Source organism: Hipposideros armiger, unplaced genomic scaffold (genome assembly GCF_001890085.2).
Source record: "Hipposideros armiger isolate ML-2016 unplaced genomic scaffold, ASM189008v1 scaffold_266, whole genome shotgun sequence".
NCBI lineage: Eukaryota > Metazoa > Chordata > Mammalia > Chiroptera > Hipposideridae > Hipposideros > Hipposideros armiger.
This window is the reverse complement of record NW_017731616.1, coordinates 2,507,402-2,522,524: the sequence shown is the minus strand read 5'-3', so window position 1 is coordinate 2,522,524 and position 15,123 is coordinate 2,507,402. Positions and strand designations below refer to the sequence as shown.

General features: G+C 44.9%; 1 pseudogene; it reads right to left on the bottom strand.

Moving 5' to 3' along the window:
- Window positions 1–5,019: 5,019 nt before the first annotated feature.
- Window positions 5,020–7,225, bottom strand: LOC109390396 (frizzled-5-like; annotated as a pseudogene).
- Window positions 7,226–15,123: the final 7,898 nt, after the last annotated feature.

The window sequence follows — 15,123 nt, the reverse complement described above, 5'->3', positions numbered from 1 at the left end:
CAGTGAAGCAACATCCTCCACAACCAGACTGAAGAACAAAAGGACAGCAACTTGTCTGTTCCCCTTCCCCCAATTTCCCAGCGCTGTTCCCATCCCCCATTTCCCCAATAAAAATCTTTAAAAAAAAAAAAGTTGGTTTGGGACACCAGCTCTGAGCAGCAGGGCCCCAGTTCGGATCCCACATGAGGGCCAGTGACACTGCATCCTCTACAGCTAAGATGGTAAACAACAGCTCCACCTGGAGCTGGGCTGCTGTGAGTCGCCGGCAATGGCGTAGGCTGCAGCCCCTGCTGCATTGGGCTGCTGTAAAACAACCGTGAGTGGCTGGTAGCCAGCATGAGTGGCCAGCAGCAGGTATGAGCTGCCAAGGGCCGCCTTGAGTGGCCATCCAGAGGCTGGCGACTGATCTGCCTCACCCGGGAAGAGCGCAATGATAATACCAACGTAGGCCAGTGAAGCGATGTCTTCCACAACTAGACAAAGACAAAAGGACAGCAACTTGTCTGTTCCCCTTCCCCGATTCCCCAAGAAACTCTTTAAAAAAAAAAAAGAATACCAGTTTGTGGTTGAGGATCTCTAAGGTGCAGAAAGAACTAAGAAAGTGAAATAGTTCAGAAATTACGAGAAACCCAGAGTCAAATGACAAATGGTTAACAAGCATTTTTAAAAAGGAACAGGTTAGGTGATGATTATAACTGCTGGGAAGGGAGCTAAGTCATTTGAATGCTTACAGAAATTCAGTGATTAGTATCTGAACCTAAGGTCCTGAAAAGAGATCAATAGTGTTTACTTCAAGACCTCAAATGATTCTGCTAGCATTTTCTTAAAACACCTACGCCTTCTTCTTACCCTTCTCAATTCTACTAACCTTTACGTTTAACCCCTCAAAGGGTGGCCCCTTGAGCTCCTCCATCTGGGAAATGACTCTTCCAAAGGCAGAGCCTCAGTGTGTTGTCCACCTCCCATTGCCGTTTAGGGCTCTCCCTCATTTGGCTCGGTAATCAATTCACCTGCACCAAACCCCTATCAAAAGTCACTAGATCTCTCATATCTATAGTATATATTACGTATATACACATCCATAACACATACATACTATGCATACAGTTTGTAACAATGAAGTAATATTGTCTTAAAATGATGTATAACAGACAGTATCCCAGCTGAAACAAATCCTGTAATTGTTCTCAAGCTGCTAGACAGCGGTTCTCAACCTGTGGGTCACGACCCCTTTAGGGGTCGAACGACCCTGTCACAGGGGTCGCCTAAGACCATCGGAAAACAAAAAGATACTTACATTACAATTCATAACAGTAGCAAAATTACAGTTATAGAGTAGCAACGAAAATAATTTTATGGTTGGGGGTAACCACAACATGAGGAACTGTATTAAGGGGTCGCGGCATTAGGAAGGTTGAGAACTGCTGTACAAGCTTTAGGAGTTCTGAGTCAGGTTACCTAGTGACGGACATCCTGCCTACCCCTCACCCTGCTTTAATGTCTTGATAGCTTTTTCTTTCAGAACCCTCCCCGATTCAGGCATCCTTCTCTCCCAGGACCATTTGATTGGACTTTGAAGGCAAGAAAGGGCACAGGGAGCAAGCAGGCGATTCTCAGCCCCTGCCCCTCACACCAGCCTAGATTTGTGATGTGCTCTGTCCTGTTTGCCACAGTCGATGTTAGAAAGCAGTTATTCAACGCTTTGTCCCTCTGACCCCCTTTGGTCTTTCTGTAGAGCACAAAAGTGAAAGAAGCCTCTTTAGCAGGGGTAGCAGTTAATTAAAATACACAACTACCTTTCCTAGCTCTGAGGGTCCCATTCTGTACTTGGGAATGCAGGTGACGGATGATGTTATTACTGGTCTGGGTGGGACCCACAAGGTCTTCTCCTGGCAGCTGGTGTCAGGATCAGTGCAGCAGTGGCCCAGGAGGAAACAGCCTAATGAATACCGACTTGGAAACAGTGCTGTCGGCACATTATTTATGCTTGTACATGTGCACACAGACACCACACACACACACACACACACAGGCCCAATATGACAAAGGTTTGCAAGGATAAACCAAGAAGGCACCGAGAAAAATTATTTTCGGCCAAATTAGACAACTTCAAAATGTGAGGAGGGAATAATGTAAATCAAAAAGACTTCCCAAGGTCATGTCAACTGACCCATTGAGAAGTCACATTAGTTCCTTTTGACAACCGTCTAAATATTCACCACCTAATTTATGAAGTAAGACATTGCTTAATATTGAACTGTGAAAGGAACAACCAAGCAGCTGCATACGTCGGACTACGCCAAGGAGAGCAGGGTTGAGAACAGAGACTGAAAACAAAGAGGCAGCTCTGAAAGTAGACCCCAAAAAGTATTGCCTATATTGCCTCTCCATGGCTTAGTATTATCCTGTGTTAACTGTCTTGTGTTTTGTTTTTTTTAAGTAAGTTGGTTGCTCTTTTTAGCTTTGACATGTTGCAAAAATGAAAAAATACTTTTTTAAAATGAAGAATGAAATCCCTTTCATCCACTCACCCCACAATTTTTAGATACGCTGTGTACCATTTCTAGATTCCCCCACAAAGAAAAAGACGGAAGGGGGACAATCCATATTAGGCACAATTACAGAAGGCAGCGCAACAATCTATGTACATCCTGGGAAGATATACTAAATGAGGGAAGAGATCAAGCTGATCAAAGATCCTCATTTGAAAAATAGGAGAGGATTGGCCCTCAGACAGAGAAACTATTTCAGGGTTCTAAGAAGACGCTTCTGAATAAGCACAGGAATCAGATGTACAGAGTTCTCTAGGCCATGGGGACTAGGTTTTGTCAACTCCACTGAAATTTTGATTTTGATTCTGAAGATGAGTGTAAGAACAGTGCATTTTTTATAACCATGAACAGCTTCTAAGAGCCCTTAAAACTGTAATACCAAGCTTCTCCCCACAGCAGTGTTTAAATTCACTATGGGAACTATGCATTTGTTTACTTAATATCCATGAAGGAAAAAATTGACCTGGGCTTAAATATTACTTTTCCAACTTTGGTTTACATGAAGCACAAATGCCTAGACATGTTTTCCTAGGGAGGCATTCTCAAATATTTAATTGCTTTTCCTATTTTAGCTTCCTAACTTTAGTCCCCACTCAACCCTGGGCATTGGTATTTGGCTGGCCATTAGCACTGTCACCTCCTTCCCCAGAAATGGCCTCACACGCTTCCTAAATGATAGCTTTCATTTATGAATGGTTAGGAAAGCAAACAGATTAGGAAAGCAAACATTTTCTAATAGTAAAGAAACCTGTGTGTGTGTGTGTGTGTGTGTGTGTGTGTGTGCGCGCGCATGCGCGCGCACGCGCAAGCACACGCACAATCATCAACATATAAATCAATACTGTGTTTCCCCAAAAATAAGACCTAGCCGGAGAATAAGCCATAGCATGATTCCTCCAGGAGGAATCATGAGGTTTTTACATGAGGGTTTTATGACCTGCTTTAGGGAAACAGATGCCTTTTCCACAAACTCCTTCAGCTTTAAATATTCACTATGCTAAGATACCATATTTTGGCACCTAAAATCATGCTACTGCATATTTTCCAGCTAGGTCTTATTTCGGGCAAACAGGGTTTCTCAGAAAAAGAGAAAGGAAAAAACATACTGAGGTGGTGGTTGGGAAAACAGTTTTCCTCCTGGTATAGCAGTTAACTGACCCATATTTTAATAGCTTATGCAAGTGTGTTAGGGGGGGTCACTTGTTTTCGGAGACTGCAGAGAGTAATGTCTTGCTGCTTTTGAAATACCTGGCTATACACTAGTCCAAAGCCCAAGGACACTTACTGGCATCCCTCCTTGATGCCAATGTCTGTTCACAGGTAGCCAGTTCAACACCTCATTCAAGGTTGGGTGTGGTTTCTAATCACTGCTCTCCAGTAGAGGAGGAATAAGAAAAGCCAAAAGACTGTTTCAAATGATAACGGAGGTAGGATGGAGGTAGAGCAGGTCAATGTTGGAAATTTACTTAATTAATGCAAGGTATATCCATTTTTGTCCTTCAACCTACAAAGCAGCCCCCTTTAGCAACTATCACTAAGTATTTCCTTCCAGAAGAAAAGAGTGGGTTTACTTTTACCAAAATTATAACACAAATTGTTTTGTAAAAAAACTGGGATCCCTGAAGCCTATTAAGTACCACCCACTCCTCTGGCACACAGCTGCCATCTTATCTGTCTAGGATTCAAGCTCAACCAATTGCCATCCTGTAGGTCCACACTACTCCAAATATTTATAGCAGACTCTATAATGCTACCTTTAATTTATTCAAAATGCTGGCGCTATTGAGAATGAGAAGTACAAGTACTACAGAAAAGAAACTGAGGCTCGCTAAACAAAGCTAGAATGAACACAAAATCGCTCCACACGCCCTAACATTGTCACTGCGCGGAGGTCCTAACCACATTTTATGCTCCCCGCCCTTTGGTGTGACTTGGAGTTTCCCCTCACTTAGGACTATAAGCGGGGGAACCATCTTGGACAGTTGACGCAGTGGAAGGAGAAACAAGCGGAAAAAGCACAAACTTTCACTGGTCACATTTCTTTTGAAGACACAAGTATAGGAAATATTTTTGTCCAACTCAGACCACACAGTTCAAAGAAACCTGAACCAAGTGGAACTTCATTAGAATGCCAACCTTAGGATTGTAAAGCAACGGTAAATTTTGTTGCCAAAATGCAACGAAGTTAAAAATTAAGAAAAATACAATACATATACATTAAATACAGGGTTCTCCTAAAGAAGGCAGTAAGAAATGCAAAACAGAATACACGTGAGCTGTGCCCCTTTGGGAGGTCCTAGAACTACTCCCTTGCAAGGACCCTTTTCCCCTCTCTCCAAGTTGCCCCCGAGGGTGAGGGGGTGGGGGGCATCAGCACCATGAAGGTAAATGGAAGTGACTCTGGCAAAGCTACCAAACAAAACAACCTTACTACCTTGCTCCAGGCCCATCCCTCCACCGCGACCTCCTACACGTGTGACAGGGTCACCTACTTGTAGTAGGTAGCTGCAGCTGTCCCTGGAGGCCCAGTCCTGTATATCAGTATTGTACTCACCTCAGCACCGTCCGAGGCAACCCTGGCGCGGTCGCTCATGTGGCCCGGTTGAAAGAGGCAGCAGCAGCGGCTGGTGAAAGGCCGCCACGACTCCACAGTCTTGCTAGACCAAATCCAGAAACCCGACCTAATGCCCACCAGGAGGCACGTGAAGTACTTGAGCACGAGCACCCAGTCAGTAGTTCCGCTTGGCGCGAGATTGGCCGGCGTCGGGCCGCGCATGCGCAGGTGAGCGCAGCCTCCCAGCTCTCGCGATAGTGCCGCCGGTACAGGTTTCAGGCCACCACGATGCTAGCAGGCACTGTGCAGAGCGGCATGAAGACGCCCATGCGGGTCATGAGTTTCTCCAGCTTGTCTGTCTTGGTATCACCCTGCTTGAATACACTGGGGATGTGCAAGAGCGATGCGAAGCCCACCCTAAGGAAGAGCGTGCCCACCAGCAGGTAGAGCACCAGAAGGCCCAATAAGAAGCTGTGCAGTGAGTTCAGGTTCTGGTTGCCCACCCATGGAGCTCAGTGTCAGCGCCCTGATGGATCTGACGCTGGGCATGAGCCACGCGCCAAGTGGAAGTACTGCGCATAGCCTAAGATGGCCTCCTTGCCCCACTTCATGCCAGCTGCCAAGAATCAGGTGAGTGGGCTGGCTGAGTGAAACATTAGTTAAGAGCTGGCTTGGGAAGCCAGCTCTGAGCATCAGGGCTCCATTTGGATCCTACATGAGGGCCAGTGACACTGCCCTCTACAGCTAAGATGGTAAACAACAGCTCCACCTGGAGCTGGGCTGCTGTGAGTGGCAAGCCAGGGCATAGGCTGCAGCCCTTGCTGCAGTGGGCTGCCATAGGCTACTGTGAGTGGCTGGCATCCAGCGTGAGCAGCTGGCAGCCTCTGTGAGCAGCAGTCCAGAGGCCAGCCACCGACCTGCCTCAGCCGGGAAGAGCGCAATGATAATACCAACATGGGCCAGTGAAGCGACGTCCTCCACAACTAGACTGAAGAACAAAAGGACAGCAACTTGTCTGTTTCCCTTCCCCTGATTCCCCAGCGCTGTTCCCTTCCCCAAATTCCCCAATAAAATCTTTTTTTAAAAAAAAGAACTAGGTGAGTGACAGGATGACCCACCAGGTGGACCTGGCCATGCCGAAGAAGTAGACCAGCAGGAAGACAACAGTGCACAGCTCAGGGCCTGTTGTCTCCTAGTGAGTATGGCTGTGCTTGCGTCTGCAGGCATCTCTGGCATGGCCCACGACCAGGTGCACCAGGAAGCCCAGTAACACGCACAAGTAGCAGGCTGAAAGGAAGATGATGGGGCACTCAGGGTAGCAGAAGTGTTCCATGTCTATTAGGAAGGTGGCCACGCTGGTGTAGGTAGAGACAAAGCACAGTACAGACAACAGGCCAATCCAGAAGGTGGTGAATGTGCGCTGGCTCATCAGGGCTAAAGGAGAGGATTGGTATTAAAAACAGAGAACCACGCAGTTGGGTACCTGCCCCAACCGCACCTTGTTGTAGATGACGTATGCCTCCTTCAGGATGGGCACGAAGGTTTAGGGGCACTTGCACACCGATGGGCTCCTGGCGGCGGCGCGCTAGCCCCTTATCCCAGGACCTGGTGGATTTGGAGGGTGGGCTTTGGGGGGGCCTTGGGAGCGCAGTAGTGGCCTCGCTGCGGTTGTAATCCATGCACAGGACCTCTACGTCGCCGCCCAGCACCGCAGGCCGTCGCAGCTCATGCGCTTGGGCCAGGCGAAGCCCTACTGGAGCACGAACAGGGAACGGGCGGCCTTGGCGTGCTGGCACACCCAGCGTGCGGCAGGACGGCAGGAGCTCGTGATAGCCGGGCAGGCAGATGAGCTTGTACATGGAACACAGAAAGAAGCGCACGTCCAGAGAGCTGTGAATCTCCACCAGCGGTCAGAACTGGTGCACTCCAGGCCCGCCACGTCCTGCGTGTTGTGGTTGAACTGGTTGGGCAAGTACGTCAGGTTGTAGCTGATGCCGCGGCGCATGGGTACCATGATTCCCTGGCACACCAGGGTCTTGGAGGTAGCCACCGCCGGGTCTGCCAGCTGCATCCAGAGCAGCAGCACCGAGAGCGGCGCCAACGGATCAAGCCAAGCCATAGCGTCCTCACCCGCCTCGCCTCCCACACTCCGCGCTGGGCCAACGCAGGCAGGAGAAACCAGTGGCATCAGGGTGGCAACCTGTTGGTTTCTTTTTCTCTTCAAGAAATCTGCCCGAAGACAAACTCTTTCGGGAAAGCGCTGCTTCGCTACGCAGGCAGCGCTCAGCTCTTGGCGGGACAGGGCTGGGGAGGGGTAGTTAGGACTCCGATTCCAGGGAAAGTAGTCTTTAAAAAAGAAGCTGGGGGAGAAGAAAAATTGTAACCACTCCTAATTAGAAGGGCATCAACGGCTTAGTCCCTGCAAGTGGTCTCCAAATCTCTGGATTAACCTCTCTCCCTTCTCTATCCTCCAACTCCTGTCCACCTCCTGTAACCAATCTACTGACTGCCCTCCCTGCCACCGCCTCCTTTGCCACTGTACCCTGCACGCTGGACCCCTAGGTCAGAGGGCTCAGTTCCCCCACACCTTCCCCCCTCCATACAAGCGCAGAGGGCCAAGAAGAACCAGGGGAAGGGCAGGCGCGGGCTCTCATCTCTTTGGATCTCGAGAGAAGCAGGTAGTCCACAGCCAGCCTGAGTCCCCCGTCCCTGGGACACTCTGCTCAGAAACACGACTCAGAGCCAAGCTGGCACCGGGAAAGTGTGGCGATAGACTGGGTATCCGAGGCGGCGGCACATGGTAGCAGGTGGGGGCATCTCAGACAGGGGGTCGCCCCCTGAATGCCGTCGCCGCCCTCGGGTCACTCGCCTTCTCCTCCTCCCGAGCCCCCCTCATGATCCAGGCGGAGCAGGCAGGGGACTGCCGTGTTTTCCACCGGGGTCCGGAAGCCGAACGAAGGGAGACGGCGCCTCAGCACCCAGGCGAGAGGAAAGTGGAGTGCGGCTGCCGGGGGACACCGCCACCTCACAGGCCCTGCGAGGACTACAAGGTGCGCGTCCCGCCCACCGCTCGCCTCCTCCCCTCCAGGGGGCTCCTAGCTCCCGCGGATGCCTAGGAGCGAGGGTGGCGCTCCTGGGACGCGCCAGGTGGGTACCTCCCCAAGCACTCGCACCCTTTTTCCCAACTCCCGCTGGCGTTGAGCTACGCTCAGCGGTGGCGGTGGCGACCACGACCGACTGACGGCCGCGGTCTGACTGCCCGCTCCTGCCTAGCGGAGTCACCTGCTTCTAAAGCCCACCTGCGGACCCGACCCGACCCCCTCGACCCCCCCTTCGCGCTGGGGCTCTGTTTGTGGGCTGCCCCTCCGAGCTCTCCGCGCGTCTCCACCGCCTGCCACGCGGGCTTGGCCTATCCTCTCGGTACCCTCCTGGACCGGGCAGCCGAGGAATGCGGTCCAATCGCTGGCCGGGGAACGACGGGGACGAAGCGAATGCTCTTCACACCTTTTTGAGACCCGGGGCGGGAAGCCCTAGCTAGAAGTCCCAAAGAGTTCTCTGCTGGCGCCACGGGTGCGGGGCTCACTTTCCTGTAATGTTCTAGCTTATTAACTGGTAGGGTCCTTCCAGTTCTCTTTGCAGCTAAGAATCCTTATAAGAGTTCAGCAGTTACAATAATCACCTAACCTGTTCCTTAAAAAAAAAATTTTTTTTAACCTTTTGTCATTTGACTCTGGATTCCTCTTAATTTCTAAACTATTTCACTTTCTTAGTTCTTTCTGCACCCTAGAGATCCTAAACCACAAACTGGTATTCTTAAAATTCATTTCACATTACATGTTCTCTTATCTGCCAAACCCATTTGAAATAGTTGAGTGGAAATCGCCCCAGAAACCAGAGAAACTGGTGTGCACTAGGGGAACAGCCGCCCAAGAGAATCTTACCAGTACCCAGTGAGCAACCTCCTGTGCTGTTGTGCTATCAAGTAGGCTGACTAAACCATTTCCACTTTGTAGGTCTAGAATGGCACATTTTTTTCATATGTGTTCATTCTTTGGTATTTTATCTTTGAAACAAGTATAGTTTAACCATAGTCTTTAGCCTATCCTGAGGTTTATAGGTCTCCTGTGGAAAGCTAAGGTTAGCGTAACATCTGCGCTCCATTAAATCACAAAGGAAAGACAACCTGCCTTAGCCTGTTGGAATATGATTTATGAGTCCGTGCTTTGCTGTTTTATTACTACATATCATAACTTTTATTAGTGCTTCCATTAATATTGTCAGTCATGAGCCATAAGTTCCACTCTGAGTGTATCCATGAGCTTTGATAAAACTCTTTCTGAATCACTGGGGGTTTTTTTCTGTAAATCATATATTGGGTTGTTGGAAAAGTCATGACATATTTTTTCTGTTTTTCGTTGCAAAAATGCGTCATAACTTTTCCGACAACCTAATAAAACATTTTTGTAAAAGAGTGGCAGTTCATTTGGCTTCAATTTAACACTCACATTTTTTAAGTGTAAAATCCTAGCTGCTCAGAACTGCAAGAGGTCTTAGAAGTCACCTTTGCTCACACTATTTCTCTGAGTGGAGTGTGGGCAAACTGTACATTTAGTGAGTGAATGAATCTTCTCCATGACATCCTGCTGTTAGGAAACTTACTACCTTACAACGTACAGGGTTTGGTTTGGTTTTTGCTGTTGTTTGTCTTTGTTTGCTTTTGAGACAAATTCTAATTATCAGAAATTCACCCTAGGTTTTTTTTGTGTGTGGTTTTGTTGTTGTTGTTTCCTTTCTTCCTTTGAGCCCCACAGAATTAGCCTACATATGACAGGTGTTTAACTTCTCACTTTCAGATTACCACAGATTCCTGGGGAGTCTCTCTTAAGGCTTCATGTCCTCAGTTCTAACTTTCTTCATGTGTCATAATTTCCATAGCCACTCCGATTTTTACCCCTTGACATTGGCCATGTTCCTCTTCTCATTGGGGATAGATGCTCAGTACTATAAATTGACCACTTCTGTTTTCTGGCCCCCATTTGAGCATCTTATTCGGAGTGATATCTTAGGAGAGTATCAAAGTATTTGCTGGAGTCCAAATATGGTACCTAATTTCAAGGCCTTTGCCTGACCAAGACCAAAAAAAGAAAAAAAAATGAGTTAAGAAGTGCAGAAGGGAAGAATTTATTTTTATTTAATACTCTTAAGTATTCTTTGAATTTTTTATAATAACCAATCATTATTTTTACAAATTAAAAAGAAAGAAAAAGAACACTTTAGTGGGAAAGTATAGTGTACACTGTTGTGTTCTGTTTTTCTGTTTATTTTTAAGTGGACTCTCTAAGACCACTAGTCTGGGAGACAGAAAATGTGGGTTCCAATGTCAGTTCTGCCATTCACCAATTTAGATGCAGCAATATACTACTGAAAAGGAAGCATTGTTTTATTGCTTTTTAAATTACCCAAATCATTTTAAAAGTTTAATAAATTACAAAAGAACATATACGAGGTCGGACAATTAAGTTAGTGAACTTAATGACTTCATATGTCATATATACAAATTATGTATCATAATATAATGACTCTCCATGAACCCGCTATCCAGTACAAAACCTTCAACCTTAACAAAAACCTACGTTGCGCCTCCTCTTCCCATGGATGTAAACATTGGCCACTTTTGCATTTAGCATCCATCCTTTCACTTTAAAAACAATACATAGTGCTACATATGCCTAAGCAACACATTGTTTCATTTTTGAGCTTATAGATATGGTATCATACAATATGAATCTTCTGGGAATTGCTTTTCACTCAAAATTACGTTCCTAAGATTCATCCATGTGGGGAGCTGTAGTTCATTGATTTTTACCGCTGTATATTATTTCGTTGAATAAACAGAATATACCAAAATGTATGTGTTCCCCTCAATGGATTTGGGAGATATTTCTAATAGTTTGTTATTACAGCAAGTACTGCTGTAAGCATTCCAGTACAAGTTTCTCCAGGATGTATATCTAAGAGTGGAATTTTGGACCACAGGGTATTTCAATGCATGACTTTACAAGAAACTGCCAAATTGGTTTTGAAAGTGAGTTATAAATTTACACACACATCATAATATACACTGAGAGTTCACCTTGATCCACATCCTCACTCTTGGCTTTGTTAGATTTTTAACCTAAGGGATATAAAATATTATCTGAATGTGCTCTTAATTTGCATTTCATTGATGACTAAGGTTGAGCACTTATGAATATGCAATTTGGCCACATGTGTTTTTCTTCTGTAAAGCACCTGTTCAGAGCTGCATACCCACAGCGCCTCTTACACTGTAGGCACTCCAAAATGAATGAATCCCCATATAACAAAATAAGACTAAGGAGATAGACCTGTTAATTTAAGAAAGATGTTTAACCACAGGCCCTGCTTCCCTTACACTGTAATTTAATAATTTTTATTATGTAGCCAGTTTAATGTAACTGATTGATAACTGATTCTTTTGCATAATTGAATTTTTTTATTTAAAAAAGCATTCATATAATTATCGTACAGATAATTTTGCATAAGCTGTTAGTTATCTTTGGAGAAGCAGTACCCTGCTTCTATTATTTAGTTTTAATGGCAACAGAGGGGTTCTAAATTTTGGTCTAGTGCAGCGGTTCTCAACCTTCCTAATGCCGCAACCCCTTAATACAGTTCCTTATGTTGTGGTGACCCCCAACCATAAAATTATTTCCGTTGCTACTCTATATAACTGTAATTTTGCTACTGTTATGAATCATAATGTAAATATCTTTTTGTTTTCCGATGGTTTTAGGCGACCCCTGTGAAAGGGTCGTTCAACCCCCAAAGGGGTCGAGACCCACAGGTTGAGAACCGCTGTCTAGTGCCTTAACAATGCAAACAAGTGCTGCTGTTTTCAAAATATTAAGCATTTTTCAGACACACATAAAATACTGGATCTAATTCTAACAAATTAACAGTATTTTTACCACTAGAAAATGGCTACTGTAAGTAAATAATATAAAATTACATCCACAAACCTAAGTACAAGAAAAAGTATAAACAGTTATTCCTGTCACGGTTGTGTACTAATACCTATAAGCAGATACATCATATGAGGTACCAAATTTATGAAAAATTAATAGAAGAAAACTTAACATTGAGAAGATTCTATTCATTACCTTAAGTTTTATAAAAAATACTCTACATCTTTCTGAATTAGAAATAGGTTATTACATAGTTTTAGCTGATTGGTGTTCCACAGAAGCCTGATTTTAAACCCAGCTTTTTCAAAGGAGTCCAGATAAGTAAGGAAGTCATTGGCAGCAAAAAAGCTCAAACAGGAATTTTACTTCTATAAGTCTCCAGCATTTCTTCTGAGGAAGCCATGGAGGTGTGTTGCTCATCTCTCCCTCCTAAAAGGAATTTACCAGGCCGGCCGAGTGGCACGTTGGTTAAGAACTGGCTTGGGATGCCGGAGGACCCCAGTTCGGATCTCACATATGAGGGCTAGTGACACTGCCCTCTGCAGCTAAGATGGTGAACGGCAGCTTGACCTGGGGCTGGGCTGCCGTGGTTCGCTGGCAACGGCGTAGGCTGCAGGCCCTGCTGCAGTGGGCTGCCATGGGCTACCATGTGTAGCCAGCAGCCAGCGTGAGTGGCCAGCAGCCTCCCTGAGTGACCGTCCAGAGGCCGGCGACTGATCTGCCTCACCTGGGAAGAGCGCAATGATGGTGCCAGCTTGGGGCAGTGAAGCAACATCCTCCACAACTAGACTGAAGAGCTAAAGGACAGCAACTTGTCTGTTCCCCTTCCCTCAATTCCCCAGCGCTGTTCCCATCCCCCAATTCCCCAATAAAATCTTTAAAAAAAATAAAATAAAAGGAATTTACCAGTTAGCTGTAAAGAGTGAATTAGCTGACAAGCTCCAACTGTTGTTGCTTTCAGGCTCTGCTTCAGTTTTCTAGCCACACTCTTCTTCCAGGGTAGCCCCAGCCAGTGACCGAGCATGGTGGGTGTACCATCCATTTCTGACCCAAGTGGGGGTCGTCATGGGCAATCTTTGCTCAAGATCCTCATTGTGTTCGCCAAGACTGTCAGAACTGCAGCATGGTCTAAGGTTCTCCCTGTCCAATACAGCTTCCACCCCAATTCATCGCTAAATTTCGTTCCAGCTACCCCTCCATAGACCTTTTGCCCTACAGTACTCAGTCTCAGCATCAGCTTCTGAGAGTACCCAACTGATGCTTTTCTGTAGCAAGGGCTTTAATTAAAACACTAGGTGGCAGCATTTGTTTTTACTGACCTACATTTTATATGTAGCATGTAGATAGCCCAAGTCTTCTACAGGAAAAAACTACTGATTTACCATCTTTTAATCAAACCTTGGATTGATAGAGTAGTGATTGAACTTAAGAGTATAAAAGCATTCCCATCAGATAAAACCTTGCATTTGAAAAATATATCAATAGCTTGAAAATGCTTTACAGTAAGAAAAATTTACCTGTGGCAGTACTCAACGTAGAAAACTCCATGACATCATTAGTTTATAATACTGATACTAATGGCTATCATTTATTGAGTACTTACTGTATGGCAGGAAATGTGCTAAGCATTTTACATACATTATTCCATTTAGTTCTAGAGACTGATATCTAAACGATATTAATTCATGAAATTAGTTAATTGCTCTTAAGAGTTTTCAGCTTTAGCCAGGAAGTACATTAGCAATGGATCTGGAAATAGCTATCCTGGCTATATAATGAATGTATTCACTCAAATGTTAATGTATAATTATGGATCCTGGGAACCGAGCTGTTATGCTTATTAGCTTAGTCCCACAGAGTACGTATCATAGGAGTAATTATGAAATTTCCAACTACATTATTTATTTAGAAAAATACTATTTTCTCTGTGTGAAAAAAATCAGTTTTAAATTGTGGCTTGAAAAATTATAATACAATAAGTCTGTTTGATATACCATTTCCATCCATGTATTTCTTTTAAAATCTGACTCCTTCACAAAGTTAGATACATAAAGCATTATTTTTATCTAGGGGAGTGTCAAGAACGAGAAAAGTTGCCTGAGAGTGGAGTCAACACCATCAGATCCCAAAGTAGGAACCCTTGGCTATTTTGAATGGGGTTAGATTTTGTCAAATCTTTTTCGTGTCAATTGATACTATCATGTGATTTTTCTTCATTGCCCTATTTATATGGTAGATTATACAGACTGATACTTTACTGTTAAATCAGCCTTGTGGGGCTGGTCGAGTGGCTTAGTTGGTTAAGAGCTCACTCAAGAGTTTGAGCTCTGAGTAACAGCGGTTTGATTGCCAGCCCGAGCTGAGCAGCCGCTGAGATGCCAACAGGTGGCAGGATGGCCCAGCTTAAAATAAATAAATAAACCAGCCTTGCATATATGGAATAAATTCTACTTGGTCACAGTATATACTTCTCCACTTGGTCATGGTATATATTTATTTTTATACATTGTTGGATTCAATTTGTCAATATTCTGTTGAGATTGTGGCATCTAAATTTTTGAGAGACTGGTCTGTAGTTCTTTTTTTTTTTTTTTTGGTACTGTCTTTGTCTGGTTTTGGTATCAGAGTAATACTGACCTTATAAAAGTGAGCTGGGAAGGGCTCCCTCCTCGCTATTTTTCTAGAAGAGATTATGTGAAACTGACATTAATTGCTTTAAATGTTGGTAGAATTTTTTTAGTGAAACCAGTTAGGCCTGTTGATTTTTTTTTGGAAGTTTTTAAGTTACAAATTAGACTTCCTTAATGGTTAAAGGACTCTGCAGATTACCTAGTTAATTCTGGTTGTTTTGGTAATTTGTGGTTTTCCTCTTGGCTGTTTTGAAGAGGAAGACGAAAACACTCAGTGAGAGGATCACAAATAATATGAAGACCTTACTAGTAATTTGAGGTGTTTTTATAAAGTATTTTATACTCCAGATTTAACTATGGACTTATTAATCATGAATCTAAACCATTGCTAAGTGCAATGT